General features: G+C 43.7%; 1 pseudogene; it reads left to right on the forward strand.

Annotated features, from left to right (window-relative positions):
• The window catches only part of LOC130389065 (inactive tyrosine-protein kinase PEAK1-like), a 76,936-nt pseudogene that overhangs the window by 11,339 nt on the left and 50,374 nt on the right, over positions 1-15,223 (forward strand).

The raw sequence follows: 15,223 nt of genomic DNA on the forward strand, positions 1-15,223 counted from the left end.
GTGATAAACATCTTAGAGACACATTTGGTTCTGAACTGGTCAAAATCATTACATCCTAATTCCATGGACCAAGAATAATGATTGGCAACGTAATGACTTTTGATAACGAGATCATGTATGCGGTCCAACTTAGAAATTAAAAATAATTGACTTATTACTGTTTACTATTCACTGTGTTTTTTTCCTAATCGCTAATGGAATTCTTTGGAGCTAGTTTCAAAAGAGTGAAGGTTTTAATGAATCTTTGTTTCTCTCGTCCACAGACGAAACGCATTCTCCAGACGCTTGGTGATTCTATCCGATCCCCTCGGCTCTGTTGAAGATATAAGAGACTTCCGTTCCACCGGTAAGTCAAGCCTCTTCCCCTACCGGCCTAGTGTTGGACATTTCTGATTCAATGGACTCACTGTTTTAAATAACAGGTAACAAAATCTTTGCCTCAGAATTCGTTCCCAAATGTATTCCGTCCTACAGTCTAGTTTAGGCTCGTTCATTTTGGACTAGAATGTGCTATTCAGAAGGGGGTACGTTGTGTTCTGCTCAGGATTAGCTGCTGCAAGGCTATATTGTGTCCGGTGAATGAAGCCCAGAGCTGTTGGGACCACTGGAGGTTCCTGGCCCATGTACAAGCTTCTTCCTTTGTTCCCCCTCCTTCCCGCCCGGCTTGGCTATAAATCTCTCTCTGTATTTTATTTACAAGTTTGCCAAAACAAACACAAAGAGACAGGATGGATTTCTAGCTCTGTGTGTGTGTGTGTGTGTGTGTGTGTGTGTGTGTGTGTGTGTGTGTGTGTGTGTGTGTGTGTGTGTGTGTGTGTGTGTGTGTGTGTGTGTGTGTGTGTGTGTGAGAACAAACGTGAATACGGATAGACTCTCTAGCAAGAGTCATTGTCAGATTGGCCACCCAATGTTTTCCCGAGATGTCTTTGAATTCTAGACATTAGTGTTCCACAAAAAGGCTGAATAACATTCCTTCATGCAAAATGTGCCCATTTACATTTGGGATATGTGAGCATGTTTCAATACAATCCTTTACATTTTCTTTGGAAAGCTACATCATTATATATATATATCTTATATCAACGTCTAGTGAACTTGAACTTTTAAGCTATTTATACTAATAATACTATCATTTTGTAGTCAACCATTACCTAGCCATCAATTGTAGCCCATTAAGTCATGAAGATATATATTAAGATTATTACCAGGACCCAGATGTCATGACTTGAATTGCATCTAATAGCCCAAGATGATGATGATGATGATGATGATGATGAAAGAGAGAGAGGGAGGGGTGTTGGAGGTCGTAGTTCTGTTAGCAGGACGTGGGAACTGTACTGGCCTTGGAAACCACGTGGAGGAAAAAACAAACAGTGACGTGCTGATAAACAGAGGGAAAACATCTGAGGTGGGAATCGAGCAATGTAGGGAAGGAATGAGGAAAACACGGCGGTCTGGAACATGTTCAGGCATGTTGAGGCTTATGTATGGATAGAGGATTTATTTTTCCTGAAAGTGAGAGCACATCGTATCGTGTAGGGGCAATTTATTGCTTGCTTGAGATGTAATACCTTTTTTTGTTGGCATTTTCACTTTAGGCTACTTTTGAAAGTTTGTTGCTGCATGTCAGACATATTAAAGGTATTTATTTGTTTATTTTAAACATGTTTGCAAAAGCATGAAAGTCCTTTTGTCGTGTGTTCCAATTTGCTTCGTCTACAAATGACAGCACAATTTCAATTTGCCTTTGTTTTGTGTAACCTGGTTTGGTGTAAATGTATGCTATTATGCTGATCTGCTACATTGTGTTGTAGTTCTCAGCAGTACACCGAGTGACTTTTTTTGCATCATTTGAAAATGGTTTGTATGATACTCTTAGCTGTGTGCTGTCTCATTCTTTCCATTTCTGTTACACTCTTGCCTTTTAAGATGATCTGTTGTTTTTGCTCCGGCTTGTGTAAACTCTCTGCATATTTCTCCAAGATGGATGTATTTGCTTCCAGGCCCAGGAATGGATTCCTTTCTCTTTTACTGTTGTGATAACCAGGCACAAATTTGTGTTTGTTTATTTGATCAAAGATATGTTCTCCTCCCTTTTTTTGTGACTTTTCTCTGCTACAAACTAATTATTTCTCAGAACCAAAGACATAAGTCAGTTGCCTTTCAGAAACTATACCTATGTACCTCAGTAAAGACTTAACTTTTAAAATGTTCATTATGTGCTAATATGATCTGCTAATTGGCCGTCAGTGTCCTCAGTGCATGACCTCTGTGAACGCCATTATCTTTCTTTCCTTTCCCTTAAAAGTAATTCCGACCCCACCAGTAATCACTAACTCACTTGCTATCTTGCTGCAATGGTAAACAATATTAAGTGTTCCCCTTGGGGCCTTCATCATTAAGGGCAGGATCAATAAAGCCATGCAAAGTACTCGGCTAACAGGAAATGTAGCACTCGAACGGGACAAGATGGACCATTGGGGAGTGGTGCGTCCTTGAAGCAAGACCCATCAGTGGAAATGCAAGGTCATGGAGGATCAATGAAAGTCTGGAGAACGAACCTGGCCCTCTGAACACGCCCTCCCTCCCTCCCCCACCCTTATTCCCGCTCACCCCCCCCCCCCCCCCCCCCCCCCCCCCCGCCCCTTGCTCTGGTGTGGTTGGGGCTGGAAACCGGCAGCTGTTGCGTTTCCCATGAAAGCACCTCAGAGAGCAAAACCGCATTACACAGAGGAAGTCACAGAGGTCTGTAAAAATCAATACCAAATCATCTCTCAGTTCTGGCTTGTGTAGCCGTTTCTGACGGAGGACTAGGGTAAGCTCATTTGTAGGCACCCTATCAGGAGCATTGTTTCGTCATTAAATCACCTAAAAGAAGGATGTTTGAGTTATATGTTTTAAGCACCCGCTCCCCCCTTGACCAAGCATTGGGTTTGGCTTGAAAACGACAGATGTTGACGTTTCAGCTCAAGTTTCCCATGTCCATCGTGTACCCTCACCACTGGCCCTTTGACGTTCCCCAATGTCTGGTTCCAACAGGGGGCTCAGCGGTGATGGACCTGGGGTATTCACGACAGGTGACATTGGGGAGCCAGTCGTTCCCCTGGCTCTCTCTCTCTCTCAAAGTCCACCAGACTGTGGCCTTGTCCCCTGTGGACCCCCTGCTTGAGTTATCCCAGGCCTGTTTCAACTTAGTCATGGCAGGAATGTGCCAAAGCATGAGAAGGGGTCATAAGTCCTTATAGCCTGCAATGACTCACCCATACTGCCCCTTTCCCCACCCCCAGAACTCGGTCGAGACTGCCTGAAAACGCACATGCTTTCCCATGCATGCAACCTCCACATCCCCCCCCTCCCCATACCCCGACCAGCTCAGCTCTGCAGAAGGCTATGTTTGGCCAGGGAAGTGCTGAAGAAGAAGAGGGAATATTGTTTTATCCTTTATAACATTTTGAGTGTAAGCTCAATTATGAGGATCAGTTTTGTCTTCTTGGGTTTCTTTTAAATCAAGAAACTTTGTCAAGGCTTCTGTTTCCCTATTGCCGGAAATAACCAAGACAACAACTCTTCATTCTATATTGTTTCCATCTCAGCGTGATGGGATTATAAAGTCAAAGTCGTGGTATGAGTAAAAACCTCACCTGTGCCTTTTACAATGAGATCTCCTATGAATGGCAGAAGAAAATGCTTACATTCGATTATGCAAACCAGTGCATCGCAGTTGACTTTGAATGGAGTTTAAATTCCTGTGGTTTCATGTAAAGAATGTTCTGGATCCGTTGTCCCCGGTATATTGCTGTAATCTGAGACCCTCGATTTAATCTTCTGCCACGCAGCGCTTCTATTCAGCCACCTATTTCATCGATGTTAAGTCAACCTCATCACGGACGCTTTGAAACAGGCTGTGACTCAGAGCTGTTTCAGCCACGGCCACTTAAGCTGGATCATGCTTTTGTAGATGGCCTGGCAGAAGTCAGCAGCATGCCATCTTCAAAAGCAAAAGTCGATATTTGGAATTGCAATCTGAGATCCGGGCCAGCGGGTCCAGGGGGTCCAGCTGTTCTGCTGTTGACGGCGGGGCCCCTCTAGCTCAGCTTTTGAATGACCGCGAGCTCTTGATCACTGTCATCAATGCATGAATGCCGTTATTCTATCCCGTCCTTACTGTTATTTTACTACTGGGGAAATGAGTGAAGGATCACAGTACTTTGTATGGAAGTGAATATACATAATGTGACCATTTAAACATTGGGTGAAATAATGAAGATGCATGACGATTCTCTACTGTGAGTCGTTGTTTTATAAGAGCAAGCCTGGATTTGCATACCTGGTCTATACGGTCCCTTGGGATACATTTTTCTTCTTGTTTCCAACAATCTGCATCCTACCAAACCTTTTGCACCTTTCATTTTCTTGCAAGGTACAGTATGTCTGCCAAGGAATGTATTAAAGAATTAAGGTCAGGTTGAGGTCTAATTTAGTTTGATTATTATAGTTATAACTTTGTGCATATATATAGATATATATATATATGGACAGAACAGTTATCGCTTACAGCCTGAGTGTGTATGGTAGGGTTTATACTAATATGTTGACCTTTATAGGATTGCTTTATGAATTGGCGTTGACTGCTATGCAAACAATGTGTTCGCATACAGATGCAGTGAACCACCCACCCAATGCTGATGACTAACATGAAAGCAAGATCACCGTGGCAGATAACAGGTGGCTTACCAGGCATTTATAATCATATCAATGATAAAGACCTTTAATGTGGCATTATAACTGTGCCCATAAAGTCATTAAAACCTAATCCATGCCACGCCAATCTCGTCTGCAGTTCCATTTCCGATGAAGTCTATAGGACTTTGCCAGAACAATATATGAGTTTTGCCAAACTATTTTGCAAAGGTCAGAGTTCATCTTCCTCTACTGTCATCAATTTCAATATCTTCAGGGAGCTTATGGTGCTATTAGCAAGTACTCAACAACATCCAATGTTTGAGACCAAATAATTCACTTTTTATTTGCTATAAGCACTTATTTGCTATAACGTAATACAATCAAATCTAGAGATGCCAAATGCCAATTATTATTTTTTTCTAACCCTACATCCTTACAAGTTTTCAGCCTTTAGAAGTGTATAGTGAAGTTATACTACATTTTCTATAGGATGGAATGGCTATTCCTCCAATTATTCGCCTATACAATTGCAAGGATTACATTCTCTTGCTTTCACATTTGCGTATACGTTCTTATCCTATCCCATCCATCTGGTTCCTCATAAAATATCAGCATCAAATACATGAAGGTTAACATTGGGGCTGATCTAATAATCTTGGGCCTACATCCAGCAAGAAAACGGAAAGCCAGCTTGTCAGCAAAGGAGTGCCCACCCATCTATTATTGATGAGAATGAAAGCGGACGCTTCCCACTAATGGCTAATCTCTCATTTGTGGGATATGAAGCGTGTATGTCTATATCGAAGAAACCCCAGCCTACCCCCCCCCCCCCCCCCCCACCCCCCCATGCCTTGGTTTGCATCGATCACTATAGCTCCAGCCTGGCCATTTGGCCCATTTCCCCTCTGCATAATGTTAATGCAATCTGGCAACCGCCCTCTCAGGGGTAAACCGGTATGTGGACGTAGGTCTGGAACAGCCGAACAATCGGCAAGGAATGATAAACAGAGCCCAAACTGTTTGTCTAATGACCTTTGTCTTCTTTAGAGCCCAACCAATGCTGTCCTCTCATCGAGGATGTATGTGGAGGATTATCGTTACAATCTTTTGTTATCGTTCTTTCACATATTAAACTTTAGCGAAATACATGCAATAGGACAATTATGTTTTGCAATTGAATAAATCTCAAGATAACATTATAATGGAATAATTTTACAAAATGATAGATTGTTAGATCCCTATGAGCATAGAACAAAGTAAAACCATATTTGAACGAGGAGTTCTGCCAAGGCCATAACATTTTATGACTGCACGGCCTGCAATTAATTAGCCTTTGTTTGCTTTGGACTTTGCTTTATGAAGAATTTAACCTCAGCCATTAGAGGAGTGTGATGTCAAATCTCGATGTGCATCAATCTGCTTGTGTTTATTCCTTGTGTTTCTTTTTAAATAAGTTTATTTTTATGGCACATGATTGGTATACATCACAATTGCTGCCTCGGAGAGCCTTACAGGTCCAAGCTGAAGCAGGATTTGACCCAAAGCACAATGGAAAATGGGATGGCCATATGTTGACTTTCACTTCTGGGATGGCCCAGAGTGCAATAGATAGTGATGTTACAAATGCACTTTAAATCTGGAAGGATGTTCAAAATGTTGAATGCGATGATAATAGATGAATACAATTCAGTAAAATTAAAGTATCACAAATGAATACCTTAGATGACCCTTTACTCTGATGGCAAAATTTATTTTGGTCCTGGCCAAAATAGTGAAATCCCCTCACAGCACAGCAGAGGTTTTTCTTCTGGACTATTACTTTATTTCCATGAATCATTTAGGCCAGCAACATCCTGTGATTATTCAATGCCAGCTATAACGTTTCTTTTCCCTCTAACTTATAAAAAATGATCTACCAAAAGTGTTGCAGTTCCCCTTCAAAGTCCTCATCTAGGCTAATGGCTTTCATTCAAGTAGATGGATTGTGTTTCCTCTTAGGCCAGAGGAGCAATGAACCCCATGAAGGCTTTAGATCTGTCATCGGATGTCAAACTGCCAAAATCAAATTTGCTTTTTTATTTAGAAGACTGGCAACTAAGATGGAAAAACATGGAAACAAAAGGGAGAAAACTGGCACAGAGGTTTATATTGTCTCGAAATGGTAATATAATTTCTCTGTCCTGCCTTGGGTGAATTGGAGCCAAAGTTACAAGAAGTTAACTTCAATTGTCAAACACTTAAATACCCCTACACTCCGAGTTTAGTCTAATGCAATATTATCCCATTGTCTGAGTGTTGGGACTAAAGTTGACTATTCATTTAGAAGACGCTCTGATCCAATACATCGTATTTTTGAAGCAGTGAGGGGTTTGAGTGAGTTTCTCAAGGACGCCTACATGTCGTCCTTGGGCATTGGGGTTCGAACCCAGAAACATGGCTTAAGGTATTCTACAGAGGCCTACCGATAAGGGCAAGCATTGATATTGTCCGCAGCTGTGCCCCTTTTTGTCTCATCCTCTGCCACTTGCACTCTGACGCATGGGTTATGGTTTATTGACCGGCATGGAGAGCGAGCCCCCCCCCCCCCCCCCGGCCCACCCTCTGCAGACACAGCTTGCCGAGGTGTGCGTGCCTGCAGAAGATCGAATGGGAGCAGCTGGTGGATCCATGCTAATGGAGAGAATATGAGACTTGGTGGGGGCTTGGGGGAAGTAATCATTGTCCAGGCAGGTGTGTGTGTGTGTGTGTGTGTGTGTGTGTGTGTGTGTGTGTGTGTGTGTGTGTGTGTGTGTGTGTGTGTGTGTGTGTGTGTGTGTGTGTGTGTGTGTGTGTGTGTGTGTGTTGGTCTGACACACACACTGACTGACTGACGCACACACACACACTGCCTCACCGACACACACACACTGCCTCACTGACACACACACACTGACACACACACACTGACACACACACTGACTGAACGATACACACACTGACTGACTGACTGACTGACTGAGTCTATATGAAATACAGGTATGTCGATCGCCAAACCAGTGCAGAGCGCGTCAGGGGGCCGTACTGGGGAGCCGACAGTATTCCCAGTAGATTCCAGCCGGCAGTGGGATGGATGGCCGTGGAGTGTGGCGTCCACTGAGCGTTGTGGTGTCCTGTTGCCGCACGTCTCCGTCGGACTCAGCTGCTGAGCGTGGTATGCCGAGGGCGGCGCCCGCGCCCGCGCTCCGGCACGGCCCGCGGGCAGGCACCGCGCCGCACCGCGCCGCGGCCTGGCTGTTAGCAGCTTAGCCTCGCAGGCCATTCCTCCTGCATGACTAGCCGGCCGGTCGCATGGCTGGGTGGTGCTGGGGTACTGACGCGCCGTTCCACTCCCTCTCAAAGGTCTGCACAGGTGCATTTTTGGACAGCATCTGACATCTTGATAAATGAAAATCAAGATGTCTTTTTATGGGAATTTATTCACTATAAGTGATTTACGGAGTGCTTTGTAATCATCTTCCATTTTGGAGATCTTGCATTGCAATGCTTCTAAATGCTCTTACTCAAACCCTGTATCTGTGGCAGTGGCAGTCCTGCACGAAGGCCTGCATAATCATTTCATTGAATCATTTCAATCTTAACATTTTGACTTGGTAGCCCTGGTGATCCCAACTTGGTAAGGAGCACCAGCAAAACGCTGGCACCTGCAAAAATGTTCCCAATTATCCTTCTAGGTCATAAAAATTTAACTTTGAGAACATATGCGACCAAACGGTTGCAATTCTCAGTCTACCTACTTACCTGTCTACCTACCTACCTGTCTACTTACCTAGCTGTCTACCTACCTGCCTGGCTACCTACACTTACTCTGCTTGTGCAATCATTGCACATGTCTACTTTTCCACAAGGCTGGTTTTATTGCTTAAAAAAATTGAGCTAACTCTGCCTGGTTTCTGAAATTGACCTACCCTAGTTTTCATTTGTGCTCTATTTAGCCGTTTCGATTGTGTTGTTGACCTGTCGACCCCAAAACGATTCTCGACGAAACTCGGTCGTTGTGTGCTCTGTTCTGTGCTCCTGGATCGGTTTTCGTTTTGCTTCCACGTGTTTTATAGGTTAATAATTATCTAGTGTTTGTTTGATTGCCATCATGCTAACTATGTGATGTTGCAGTGTGGAGAGTTGAACTGAAAAAAAACACTTCCCCTTTTAATATTCCCCAGGTGCTGCCAAAGCGTAATACTCAATTTACGGGAAGGAGAACGGCTTGTGTCCTTGATCGGTGAGTTGCAAATCCTCTTCCAATGGTGTTCCGAGTTGAGTTGTTGAAACTAATGAAGGGGAAACTCAACCCAAAGGAGCGAAACAAACAACCCCACCCCCCAAAAAGAACCCAGGATTGATTTCTAATGGGATTGACTTAGCACTTGGAAGAACGAAAAGATACTCATTAAAAACACCTGGCAGCCTCTTGCCTTACCAAGCGCCTCCACCGACCAATTCATTGTTTGGGCTCCGAATCTTAATCATGCATAATCATTGTCACACTAAGGTGCCGGCGACTCTGCGTTGTAACCCGACTCCCCGTGAATATTATGAATTTCAGTAAGCCAACTTGGGACCTGACATCCTATTAATAGAATCCATGCAGCGTGAGGGTGTCAAACTCTACGGCGGACGCTTTTTCGTTCACTTTTTCTAACGACTCAATTTGTATACATGTGAGGGAGAGAGCTCTGTGGCACTCTGAAGTCTGCCTAGCGATAGGGGCGCTGTTGTCATGTTTGCGGCGCTGATCATTAATGGTGTAGATACTGCTAGGAAGGACAAATGCCCTTTGTTGTCTGTGGAGAAAACATGAAAACAGTGTTATTCACCGCCTGTCAAAGGTTCTCATGTAATGTGTTCAAATCAGTGTGTAGACTATGTGACATTGGTTAAATGTCAGAGATGGGCAGTTTGTAGACTTTACACCATAAAGATCTACAATCATCTCTACCGATCGATTCAAGATAGCGCAGAGTATACCTTTTGGTGTGGGAGTGCGAGTGGTCGTCGGGACTTTCGGTTCCTGCTTCTGGTTTTGGGTTGCTTGAGCCCGGATATTTTGGTCTCATGCAAAATATGTATTGTTTTGAGATGAGCGTAGGCCAGCTGAATGCCTTTTAGGTGTCTATCAAGGCATTTTCGCTCTAAACTGTGGTTCTTATTTGGTGGGGGTGGTGTACTTTATTAGATAAGCGCTATAATTGGGGATATACAATGATGCCCTCTTTTGGTTAAAACACATCACGTACAGCATGTATGTGATGCATCAACATGGGGTAAGGTATGAAAATAGTTATCCCGGTGTCACAGTTCAGCTATCAAAAAGCCTTTGTGTTTTCTGTGGACTCGATGACACTTTAGGAATCTCATCCCAGAACCGGAGGTTACTACGAGCCACCTCGGGTCTCGTCTGGAGTGTGCTATCCGGGGAAATGAAGTCCAAACTGGACAGATCGTGTATCTCGGTCTGGCTGTCTGCGTGTGACAGCTCCATTAGTCCATCCACACCCGTGACCAATGTGCCCCAGTTTGCCATGAAAAATGGCCCACCCTGCATCTCTTTGAGGACAGTGAAACCAACTAACCCTAATATCCTGTCAATCAATCAGTCATCTATTTATGTTGCTCTTTTTGTGCTAATGACAAAACAAGGCGCTTGAGTGGTAGATTTAAACAAAACACACACTACCTCATTAGAAAAATCGAAATATCTAATGTATCTATTATATATTTTTCCCATTTGAAAATTTTTCGAAATTCAAGCTTTGCCATTGGATCATCTTGGCCTCAATGACATGTTTAATTCGGCCTGCGTCAGTGTCTAGTGGAACTCTTGAGGGTGCTCTAACCCTAGCCCAAGTCAGACTTGACAATCAGGCGGAATGCTGGTTTCTCACCGCAAGGCTGGGTGAGGAGGTCGCTGTGATTGTAGAGGATGGAAATGTTTTGATTTCATAATTGGGAACAACACACAACACAAGTGGATAGGACCTTGATGTTATGACACTGCAAGAAGTAAGAGCAGTTTGGTATATATGTTACCTTCGTTTGTTATATACTTTTTGGGGCTTTTAGGGAAGGGTCAGTGATGTCAGACTGGAAAGAGGTTTGAAACAGAAAGGGAATGTAACCCGAGTCACTACAAGGTATACTGCCCTAGGTGGTAAGAGTAGTAGTTTGTTGAACCAAAAGGTCCAGCATGCACTACATCAGTTTACTCCAACTACCTGAGAGTTTAAATTCAAAACAAAAGGATGAATATTCAACAGGACTGAAACACAATTTCCCCAATGTATGCGAATGCCTCATCCTATCACCCTCTTACCTGTGTGCCTCTGCTTATTATCTGCTGTTATTATATGGTCATAAAGTCCAAAGACACCTTTTATTACAAGGCACTTACATGGGTAAAATATATATTTGGGAGCGTATGGTCTGAAGCGTGAATCAAATTCCACTAAGCAGGGTAGGGCATCCTTAATAGCCACCATTCTATTGTTGATTCATAGATTCATAGGGTATCAGCCGTTATGTTTAATTTATAAATACTTTTTCAAACCTTCTCTCTGGAGACCAGGGATCCTTTTTTTTTTTTAATAAACAAATTACATCCTATGCTATAATAGTTGCGGTTCATACAGTTGGTTGAACAATAGCGTGGCAGAAGTGAATTTGCATAAAAGTCTTCCGCAAATTATGAAAAACCTGTCTTTTACCGATGTATTGGCAACAGAACACATTGATCTATTGTACTTCTTGTTCACAATTTCATCTCTTCCTCAAGAATGGAAATGCGACCTGGGTGGTTGCTCCGTCGGCTCAACGATGCGCTCGGAGTGAATTATCATAAGCCGTCTTTTAGTATCATATTTTTGTCCCGAGTAATGCCAGGGCCGTTTCATCACCCTGAGCACTTTATGACTTGAACCGCTATCACGTAACTAATTCCTGTGATATTTACTACGGGCTCCTTCCTCTGACTCATTAAAGTGTGCCAGAGACATCTGCGTCGTCCGGGCGCTCTAGCCCCTCTGCTATCGCAGCAGGCTGGGCTGCGTGTTCCATCGCGGTTAGGATTTAATAAGATCAGTGACCTTGTGTGAAATATTCATCTTGCTTTATTATTTTGCCCTCAGAAAAGGGAGGGTGGGCGGGGCCGACCACAGCAGCTTGGTTTGCGTGCAGTCGCACGATATCCGTGATTTAATGCGTAGGCACGGTCTTTGGGGGAGATGAATGATTGGCTCCTACTTGAAGAAGTGTTCTTCTTCTTACGTCTAATGTGGACGGCTTGGTGATTATGAGAGAGAGAGAGAGGAGAGAGGAGGAGGATGGGAGAGAGAGAGAGAGAGGAGGGAGAGGAGAGGGGAGAGGGAGAGGAGAGGAGGGAGAGAGAGAGAGAGAGAGAGAGAGAGGAGGGGGACAGAGAGAGGTGGAGAGAGAGAGGGAGAGAGAGAGAGAGAGAGAGAGAGAGAGAGGGAGAGAGAGAGAGAGGAGGAGAGAGAGAGAGAGAGAGAGAGAGAGAGAATCTGGCGGCTACAGTGAACAAGACCCTACAAATCACATAGCTGGTAGAACTAGTAATGATTGCCCTTCCAAGTGTGCTCTTGCCCTTGCTTTTATTTCTTGCCCTGGCTATAACTCTTATCTGTTCTGGGTGATCAGCGCTCTCTGCTTGATTACCTGGTGGGATAACTACTGGTATTTATCCAGCCTGCTGCTCATCTGCACACCGTTTGAGTTCAGCCACGTCTTATCTTAAAAAAAACACCAGACAGGCAGGAAAAATAATTGGTCATAAGTGAGGAAACCCAGCTTCAAAATAAAATTATTCCTGTATTCTCAGCACTTAGATTTTTCTGTAATCAGCTGCGTCTGGCTGGGTAGTCTACGCAAAAGGCTACTTGTCACGGGCACATCACAGGTAGTCTAATAACCACAGCACAGAAAATGATGCCAAAGTATCTGGTGTGTTTTGAGAGACTGGCACTCGTTTCTGGCACTTGGACCATTAGGGACATATTGGAAATCTTCAGAAAGTAATTAAAGTGAATTCCTTTCATTAACAGGAGCTAGGCTACTGGATTACCTCATAAGTCAATGGAAGCGGCTGTCTGATAGCAAAGGCTAACCCAGAAAACTCCCTCGCTGCCCCTTCTGGACACACAACGAAGAATTTTGCCTCTTAAGTTTTCTTCAAGGGATTCTTCAAGCATACTTTTAAGTATGCTTGAAGAGTATATCTTTGAGAATACTTTATGCTTAAAGAGTATCCTTTTAAGCATACTATTTTATTTTATAGGGTTAGGGTTATTCCTGAATTGTAATTGCTTCATTGAAAACAGCCGTAACAATGTTGTTGGCAGCCTTTTAAAGGGTGATTTGACACTTACAGCATCTCTGGTAAAAACATAACTATGCGGCTTGTGAAAAAATATCACCTGGCATCCATTTAAGCTAGCCACAGTCTGTGTTTGGCACCGTCTGTGAGAAGGGTCTGGTGAGGTTTGGTAACTCTTTAAACAGATGAGGCCCAACATTTAAAGAGAGACGGATAATGGTGCCATATTTGTTTAGAACTCAGCAGCACTCTACTCTGATGCCTTTTGAACACTGGTTTCATTCCATAGAAGAATGTAGTGGTGCATGACTCTCGCTGGCCCAGTGCTGTAATGTGCCCTATACCATCTTGACATGTGAATAATGGGCAGCAATCCGCGATTGCTTCGAGATCTTGCTTGCGGTCTCGGTCATACTCAAAAGGCCTTAAAGACTGATGCATAAAAGCTTCTTCTTAATGCTCCCTGTGGTTCTTCTGTCCAGCAAGAGGCTATTTGTGGAATGAGTGATATCTGCCATCCGTCAAGCCTGATTTATGTGGATTGCCTGGCAATGCCGCCCCCGCCCCCCCCCCCCCCCCAACTGACTTCCCAACCTTTTACCTTGATTACATAACTGAACCCAATCTGGATAGAAAACGGAGGAGGTCTGTGGCTAATACACGCTCTGCCACATTTAACAGGATTATGTAAAGAGGAAACATGTGTTTATCTGTCCACCACCACTGTCAAGGACATGTAGGTCAAGATACCGCCATGGGAATTCCGTTTTTAAATATATATATTTATTTATTTTCTCTTTTTGTATGGCGGTTTAACCGCAGAAGCGGTAGCACCAGAGGAATTTTTCACGGCAGAAAAAAATTCTCGACCCTCTATGGTTGGAGCAGAGGTCGGACTCTCGCATGCATGTTAACACCCCACAGGCGGAGAGATGACTTGCACTCACTGTCAGATGAGACCCTTGTTATGAAGTATCATGTCATAGCAAACAACAGTTGAATTAAAGAATATATTTCCTCTTGCCAGCTGCAGATGTGAGTGGAATTGAGTATGATTTGTGATGGGTTATAATATGAATCTCATTGATGTAGAGGAAAGAAAAATGCAATATTGGCAAAAGATTGAAGTAGATCAACTTGCCTTGTATCAAATGTCCTTTCAGAATGTTTTTCGGTATTTAGCCCATTCTAGGGGATAACTGCCAAATTGTCCTTGGTGCCAGTGGTCGTCAAAACATAGTCAGGTAAAAACATGAAGCTATTGTCTACTTTTACCAAAACACTGAATGTGTGTTGAACATTGTCCAGGACAACATCCATGCACTTCACAAATTTCACTTTTACAGCAAACAGTACCTAACCGTTTTACAATTTTAAGCGCACAGTTTCCCCACCAGAAACGAATCCAGCAGCTCAAAATCCTACAATACAATCATTCCACTATTTGAAGTCCGTGTTTCAATACTGGTTTGACCACAACAAACCAGTTGGCCACGGTTGTCCTGGGTTGTCCTGAGCCCGTTGGCCTTGGTTTAAACAGAGCTATGTCCCCGACTTCAGGGACAATAAAGCAGCGTGGGGATATCTCTTTATTTTGACTCCTCATTATCGGATTGAGCCAACCTCCTCCCCGAGCACCGACCGCGCCGAGGCGAAGGCTCACGTTGGCTTTGATCTTGTTAATTATTCCGCGAGGCTCGGAAGAAAACGAGGGCACAGCGAGCAGCTACGCCACGCCGTCGTCTCCTGATAGTATAGTGTTATGTCGAGAGCGTCGGGGAGAGAGAGGCAGAGAACGAGAGAGAGAGGGGGAGAGAAAGAAAGCAATGTAAGGAACGGCTTGTGCTTCGCCAAGTGCTTTGAATACTCCACCACTTTCTTCCAGATATTTCTCCCAAATAAGCAAAAGAAACAGGCCTTGAGGCTCCGTGTGAAACTCCAGAAGACTCTGCCCAACGTAGACAGCTGCTCTGCGTGAGAAGAGCAACCGTCAAAATTGAGTCCATTTTCCTTCCTGTTATTGTTTGAATATTTGAAAAATAACCCCCTTTCAAGTCATCGGTTTTTCGAGCGTTCAAATTCAATGTGTCAAAAGTTATCTCAAGCTGCTTCCCAGTTGCGTTGTCTTGACTGCAACCAATGTCTTGCCGTAGCCATGCTGTGGGATCTTTCTAT

This window comes from Gadus chalcogrammus, chromosome 9 (assembly GCF_026213295.1).
Source record: "Gadus chalcogrammus isolate NIFS_2021 chromosome 9, NIFS_Gcha_1.0, whole genome shotgun sequence".
Classification (NCBI taxonomy): Eukaryota; Metazoa; Chordata; class Actinopteri; order Gadiformes; family Gadidae; genus Gadus; species Gadus chalcogrammus.